At 38.4% G+C, this 7,835-nt stretch overlaps 1 long non-coding RNA gene across 1 annotated transcript in view; it reads left to right on the forward strand.

Moving 5' to 3' along the window:
• Positions 1–7,518, forward strand: part of LOC125963895 (uncharacterized) — a 29,171-nt gene extending 21,653 nt beyond the window's left edge. The window contains exons 3-5 of the long non-coding RNA XR_007476322.1: positions 3,282–3,334; positions 4,424–4,526; positions 5,391–7,518. This is a non-coding gene — a long non-coding RNA (uncharacterized LOC125963895). The remainder of the gene's footprint in view (positions 1–3,281; positions 3,335–4,423; positions 4,527–5,390) is intronic.
• Positions 7,519–7,835: the final 317 nt, after the last annotated feature.

Here is a 7,835-nt window from a genome sequence, read left to right on the forward strand (position 1 = left end):
TCTCTCACTGTTGTGGCTTCTCCCGTTGCAGAGCACAGGCTCCGGACGCGCAGGCTCAGCGGCCATGGCTCACGGGCCCAGCCGGTCCGCGGCATGTGGGATCTTCCCGGACCGGGGCACGAACCCGTGTCCCCTGCATTGGCAGGCGGACTCTCAACCACTGCGCCACCAGGGAAGCCCATTCACTTCATTTTGATATTTAGACTTATTCCTCATGTTTCCAGTCAGCAAATCTCATCAGAAGGGTTCAGTGGAAATTCCATAGGAAGACCTGGTACCAACCAAATATTAAGTTTATTTCTAAGGGTAGCTTTATCTCACTTTGGATATTCATCTGTTTCTTTTTTGTTGTTGCCATATGCTCTGTGTTATCATTAAATTTTTTTATCAATGAGCTCAATGCTTACAACTGAATTTGGGCAATTAGTTACTGGAATGGCTGATGGAGGCTCTAACAGAGAATTGGAGTCTGACTAATCAACAGGTTTACAGCAGTTAAATTACAGTTTACCATTGCAACTGCCAATTACCTTGTTCGAACTTTGGAGGAGGATTTATTAACCAGCTGATGACATGGCCTGTGCTTTTTTTTTTTCCCTATATCATGATGAAATCATTGGGGATCTCTCTGAATCCTCACATCTTCTAGGTTACATTTAATTATCTGTGTTCTTCACTCTGTTTAGTCCTTTGCCAAATTTATTGTTTTTACTTTATGTTATCTCCTGAATTTGGTGTTTTTTCCTGTAACTATATCCTGTAACTATAGTCCTCTGTCTCATTCTCATTACCTCTTGCTTGAATTATCAATTAATACAATGTTTACTGGGAATGGAGTTGAAAAAAATAATAATTATTGAGGACTTTCTGTAAGCTAGGCATCATATAGACATGTTTCAAACATTATCTAACTTTTACCAGAAATTGTGGAAGTTAGATTATTCTTCATATTTTACATATGGGGAAACTGAGGTGCCAAGATGTTCTACACTGTAGACAATATCTAGTTTGAACCTACTTGTGCTTGCTTTACAACTCTCCACAGTACCACACACACTATCTCCACAGTTAGTCTAAGTGCCTACTATGTTCCAGAAGTTAAATTGTGTAGGATCTGTGGATATGAAAAGAATAAGATACAATCCTTTTCCTGGGTGAGTGCATATTTCAGAAGGGAAGCAGGCTTATACACGCATAATATAATTCTGAAACACAAGTATATTTGGGAAGGGGTAGAATGAGCAGACTCAGAAAATAAGGAGATGGTTGTGAGGACTGAAGAAAAGAGGAAGTGGTCCTTTTTCTTTGCTGAAACCTGAGTTTCAAAGTAACAGCTGACTGGCAGACATATGGTCCAGCTGGATACAGGGGCTCAACAAATGCCAAGTGGGACTGTGGTTTCTCTTTCTATCTCTCATCTCTACATTGTCCTAGTTGACTTTGACCCCAGGAGAGCTCTCCCTCATGATCAGCAGCAGGTGTTAATTTTGTGGTCTGTTCTTCAAATGCCATGCAAAAGAGTACAAACCTTTGTCCTTGGATTCCTAGTAGTGTCTCTTTGTCTCTAATTGGACCAGGGGCCCATCATTGAGTCAATAAGTCTTGCCCAGGGTAATGTGCCATGCTGATTGGCTTAGGTCTGTGTCACACACCATCCCCAAGCTATCTGTGGCAGCTCACCTGGAACCCATGTGCTGAGAGGGAGAATTAACATCAGGGCACTGTTACCAAGAGAAACACATGAGTCCTGGGTGGTAAAAACAGCCATTCACTAATGTCATTGTTCTCCGCACATGCTGGCTTTTCCAATGTTCTTTTTTCATTTCAGACCCAGTTAAATACACCAATGCCATCTTAATTCAATTCCATTCAACAATCAAGTACTGAGTACCTGTTTTATGCCTGGACCTGTGTTAGTCCCTGGAGAAATATAACTGAAAAAGACGTGGATCCTACTTTCGAGAAGCTCATAGGCAAGAAAACATTTAACCTCTCTTCTTTCAATAACTAATTTATATTTTCTTGTATTTTATTGACATAATTTAATCTTTTGGCTTCATCAGTAGTAGGTTTATCTGCTTTAGATAGTAGGTTTCTGGAAGACAGGAACTTGCCCTTTTTAGCTTGTTTTGTACTAATTCTCATCTTTTCAGACAACTACTTCCAATGGACATTACTTTTTCAAGGGCTAAAAGGATATTAAGAATTCATGAAGTTTATGTTTAGCTTAAAGTAGTGTCACACACATTGGTAACTAACAGATCAAAGTAATGGGCAGGAACTCAACAACCTTCTTTGTGAACCGTTTTACTATTTAACTACTTCTGTTCTTAAAGCACCAGAGTATCTATTGATACTTTTTCCTTAATCTGTCATATAAACTGTCAGATTTTACATATTTTTATGATGCAGCTCATTTTGTCTTCAAAAATTTAAAAAGCTTCTTACCAAAGCATGTGCCTTGTGGCATGACCTCCTGACAATCCAACCAAACCTTATCATTATTATTTTTTTTTTAAAGAGACTTCAGGGGCTTCCCTGGTGGTGCAGTGGTTAAGAATCCCCTGCCAAGGGAGGGGACACAGGTTCGAGCCCTGGTCTGGGAAGATCCCATATGCCGCGGGGCAACTAAGCCCGTGCACCACAACTACTGAAGCCCACGTGCCACAACTTCTGAAGCCTGCGCGCCTAGAGCCTGTGCTCCGCAACAGGAGAAGCCATCGCAATGAGAAGCCCGCACACCGCAACGAAGAGTAGCCCCTGCTAGCTGCAACTAGAGAAAGCCCGTGCACAGCAACGAAGACCCAATGCAGACAAAAAAACAAACAAACAAATAAATCTATAAAATAAATAAATAAAAATAAAAGACACTTCAGGAGACACTACAGAGCCAAGAATTACGTGTTTTCATGTTGATAAACTATTTATGAAATAGTCAAGAATATTACTTGTTATTAATTATGTAACTTAAATAATGCAAGCTCTCAAAGGAAATGTATTTTCTCTTTGCCTTAATTATTATTTGTAGCCCCCTGGATCCAGATCTTTGTAATTAGTTCTTACATTCTTCCCAATGTCCATCATGACATTTTTTCCCCCTTGTGTTTGTTAGTATCTATAGGTATAAATATACATATATACATATGTCAGTATGTATTTGTCTATTAAGCTTTATCTGGTTAAAACAAAAACACTGCAAAAACACTAAGACAAACATGAATAGTACCATTTCACAAAGAGGGAGCAGAGTTTAACTGATTGACCTGAAGTCTCTTAATTAGTTTCCCAGGTGGCAGTGGAAAGAAGTCCTTCTTGATGTATGTTTCAAATAAAGGTACTTAAAAGTTTTTGCTTTTTATGTTTATGTGCATGCTATTAGGTGCATACAAGTTCGTAAATATTATTTCTTCTTTGTGGATTGTTCCTTTTATTATTATACACATTTCTTCTTTGTCTTGGGTGACGGCTTTTAACCTTATTTTGCCTGATATTAATACTGTTAAACAAGCTTTTTACAGGTCTAGTATTTTGATAATATCTCTGTTCCTTTCCTTTTATTTTCAATTTTTCAATTTGACTTCATTTTTATTAAGCTTTTTTGAAAGTAAAGTATAGGTTGGAATTAAAGAAAAATCCACAGATAATTGCTATAATTAGAACTTTGCAATTCTTTTTGTGGCAGTTTGTATGTTTGGGCTTATTTCTGCTATCTTACTTTGTATTTTGTGGTTACAATTCTTTTTCTTTTTACCCTCCTTGCTTTCTGTTAGATTGATAATTTTTCCTTATTCTGTTATTTGAAAGCTATAACTTGTATTTTTATTGTTCTAGTGTTACTCTTAAAATGTTAAGATACATTTTTTTTCTAAATGGGCCTTCCATTATTTAGTATTTCTATTCTTTTCCCTAAACATGACAAAGGTATTAGTATACTTTAAGTATGCATTGAGCATCCTCCTGCAATTTTATTATTGTTATTTAGAATTTTACTTTTTACCATTTAATCCCATAAATGTGTTATTTTTATTTTAATATTATTAAAATAGCTGACATTTTATAAACTTCTATGGTTTCTATTTCTTTTTTTTAATTTTTAAATTTTATTTTATTAATTTTTTTATACAGCAGGTTCTTATTAGTCATCAATTTTATACACATCAGTGTATACATGTCAATCCCAATTGCCCAATTCATCACCCCCCCCACCCCCCTGCTGCTTTCCCCTATGGTTTGTATTTCTTTTGGTTATTTACATAAAGTTCTTTTAGTGCAGGTCTGTGGATGTTAAACTCTTATAGTCTTTGTCTGAAAATATCTTTTTGTTACTTTCACTACTGAATGTTGGTTTTAATAAGAAGTTAATGATGGTTCAAATTATTGTTGCCCTATATTTAATGTGTCATTTTCCTCTGGCTGCTTTCAGGATTTATTTGTCATCTTTGGTTTTCAGCAGTTTGACTATCAAGTGCCATATATAGTTTTCTTCATAGTAGTCCTGCTTGGAGATCCTTGAGATTTCTGAATCTGTAAGTTGATATTTTTATTAAATTTAGAAAATTTTCACCATTTTTTATTCAAAATATTTTTCTGTTTTATTCTCTCTTCTGTTGCTATGACTCCACTTACATATATATATATATATATATGTACACACATATATATACATAAACATACATATACATATATATATATATACACACACACACACATATATATATTTTTTAGGCCTTTTCATATTGTCCAACAGGCCCCTGAAGTTCTAATCTCTTAAAAAATTAAAAAAAAATTTTTCTGTTCTTCAGATTGTATTATTTCTATTGACCAAACTTCAAGTTCATTGGCTTACTACTGTCACCTTCATTCTGCTATTAAACCCATCCAAATATATATTTTTTTAAATTTCAGATGTTATGTTTTTCAGTTCTAGAATTTCCATCTTTTAAATTTATTTATTGTGCTTAAATTTATTTATTGTGCACATATTTTCCTTTATGTACTTGAGCATAGTTATAATAGCTGCTTTGAAAACCTTGTCTGTTATTTCCAATTTATGATCATCAAGGATTGGTCTCTGTTTATTATACTTTTCTCTTGAAAATGGATATTTTCCTGGTTGAGTAATTTTGGATTTTATACTAGATATTGTGAAATGTTATGTTGTGCAAACTCTGTTATATTCCTCCAAAGAGTGTTGATTTTTGTATTTTAGCGGACATTAACTTGGTTGCACTCAAATTGCAAACTCTGACTTTTGGGAAATCTTAGACTGGGTTCTTTTATCTTTAGTGGAGTCTGTCCAATGCATGCATGTTTCAGGGATTAGCCAGAGATTTGTGCAGAGTCTAAACACAGAATTTGAGGCTTTCCTTCTCCGTTTTCTTTTTTTCTAGAATTCCCCCCTTCCCACTTTCCAGTGTCTGTGGTTGCTCTGAACTCTGTCTTCTGATTCCTCAGGCAAGAAGGATTGTGGTTTTTCTACTGGAGTTTTAGCCACCTTGTTCAACATCAACTTATTTTTGCCCTCAGGCTAAAGGTTGTAAAACAAATGGGAACCTCCACCCTTGCTTTGGTTCGCTCTCCAGTGCCTTCAGTTTGTTGCTTTTAGTATTTTGTCGAGAGTTTACAGTTGTTATATGCAGGAGCGTCAGATGCGGTAAAAGCTTACACACCCATGTCATAAGGGGAACTGTGATCAGTTCTTAATATGAACTTGATCTTATATCCTTTGTGCCTACTTTGGTGTCATGATGTCTTGTTATTTCTGCATGGATGATGTACCCTTATTTCTCTTCGAAATCCTCCAAATATTATTTCAAACTCATTTTTATGTTTTATGAAATAAATTCCACTTCAAATATAATTTATTTTTCTCATTGCTTTTTTTCAGCTTCTTATTTTAAAAAAAATTTGTTTTAGAATTTGCAGGCTTATTTTGAGTGCTTTTGTTTTCTCTATTCCCTGTATTATTGGGCTGTTTTATGTGTTTTGTTTGTTTTATTTTTTTTTTTTTTGGCCATGCTGCAAGGCTTGTGGGATCTGAATTCCTCAACCAGCGACTGAACCCAGGCCATGGTAGTGAAAGCTGAGTCCTAACCACTGGACTGCCAGGGAACTCCCTGTTTTATGGCACCCACTTAGTTCTCTGGGTGCCCAGTTGAAAACTAGGATTTATAAACATACTTCAATAATATACGGGAGTATGGCAGACCTGGTAAGCAGTTTAGCTGAGCTTCTAGTAGCAAGATTGTACTTTTCCTTGGGCTCACAGCTACCAATAAGCTACAGCCCCCACCAGCAAGTCTGCCAAATTTTTTCTCCTCTTCCTTTCACATGTGAGAGAACTCACATCAGGCCCTGATTTCAAGTAGCGACACTACTATTCCTATCTTGCATGAAATACTTTTAGCTCCTCTTCTTCCACAGGAATCAAATTCCCGGTGGCTGTTGCCCTATTTTGACCTGGATGGAAACCCCCATCTACTCTTTGGATAGCCTGGATATTATCTTTTCTATAAATCTGAGTATGTCTTTTTGATCTCTCTTAGTATTTCACCCATTATTGCTATGTGTTTGGAGTAGATGGTGTTTATAAAGCATGACCTCATTGCGAAGTTTGACCCTGAAGTTGACAAGTCCTTTTGTCTTGTCTACTATACGCAGCAATGCTTCTATATATTCTTTTGCTTCCCCATTTTGTGTTTGTCAGAAAAAACATTTAGTTTCCTTTCCATGTTCTGCTTAAGCCAGTAGATGCAATCTTATTTGTGTGAAGCAGGCCTCCTGATTTTTAGAATTAAGGTCAAGAAGATGGAGTTAGTGAGTATTTATATGTGAGGTGAGATATCAAGGGGAGGAAGGGATGATATTTTTGAAAAGGAGACATTATAATTTGGGTGTTAAGATAATAGGATGCGGCCAAGATGGAGTAGGGAGACCCTGTGCTCACCTCTTTCCATGGGCATACCAAAATTATAATTATTTACAGAGTAACAATTGATGAGAATGACCTGAAGACGAGCAGAAAAGATTTTCTACAACAAAAGGTATACAGAAGGAACCACAGTGAGATGGGTAGGAGGGGCAGAGGCACAATACGGTCCAGGTAGGCAACCCACAAATAGGAGGTTGATCACAACTGCAGAGGTCCTCCCCAAGGAGTGAGGAGTCCAAGCCTCACACTGGGCTCCACAGCCTGGCGGTTCTGCATCAGGAAGATGAGCCCCGAGAATGTCTGGCTTTCAAGGCTGGTGGGACTTGTATACAGGAGAGCCAGTGGGCTATAGGAAACAGAGAATCTGCTCTTAAAGGGCACATGCAAAATCTCACACATTCCAAGACCCAGGGCAGAAGCAGTAATTTGAAAGGAGCTTGGATGAAACCCACCTGCTGATCTTGGGGAGCCTCCCAAAGAGGCAGCAGGCAACTGCGACTCCTCTTGGGACATAGACACTGGTGGCAGTCACTTTGGGGAGCTCATTTTACTATGAGGACACTGGTGCAAGAAAGCACCATTTTGGAGTCCTCCTGCTAGCCCATTAGCACTGGGGGCTTACCTGCTTACCAGCCACTCAGCAGCAGTCTCAAGACCCCCTGCCCCTGCCCCCAGGCCCTGCAGCTGGTTGCCCCAGGACTTGGCCCCCCACCACCAGCAGGGGGGCACTAGCCCTGGGATCCTCTGGGCCCCACTGCCATCTGTGCCAGGACCTGGACCAACCCACCAGAGGGCTGGCAACCTCCACACAATGCAGGGCTGGCCACCAGCTAGCTGGGGCTAGAGCTGCAAACCAGGATGCCCACAGTAGTTGGCCCTTCCACAACAGAAGGGCAGGCACAGC

Source organism: Orcinus orca, chromosome 3, assembly GCF_937001465.1.
Source record: "Orcinus orca chromosome 3, mOrcOrc1.1, whole genome shotgun sequence".
Classification (NCBI taxonomy): domain Eukaryota; kingdom Metazoa; phylum Chordata; class Mammalia; order Artiodactyla; family Delphinidae; genus Orcinus; species Orcinus orca.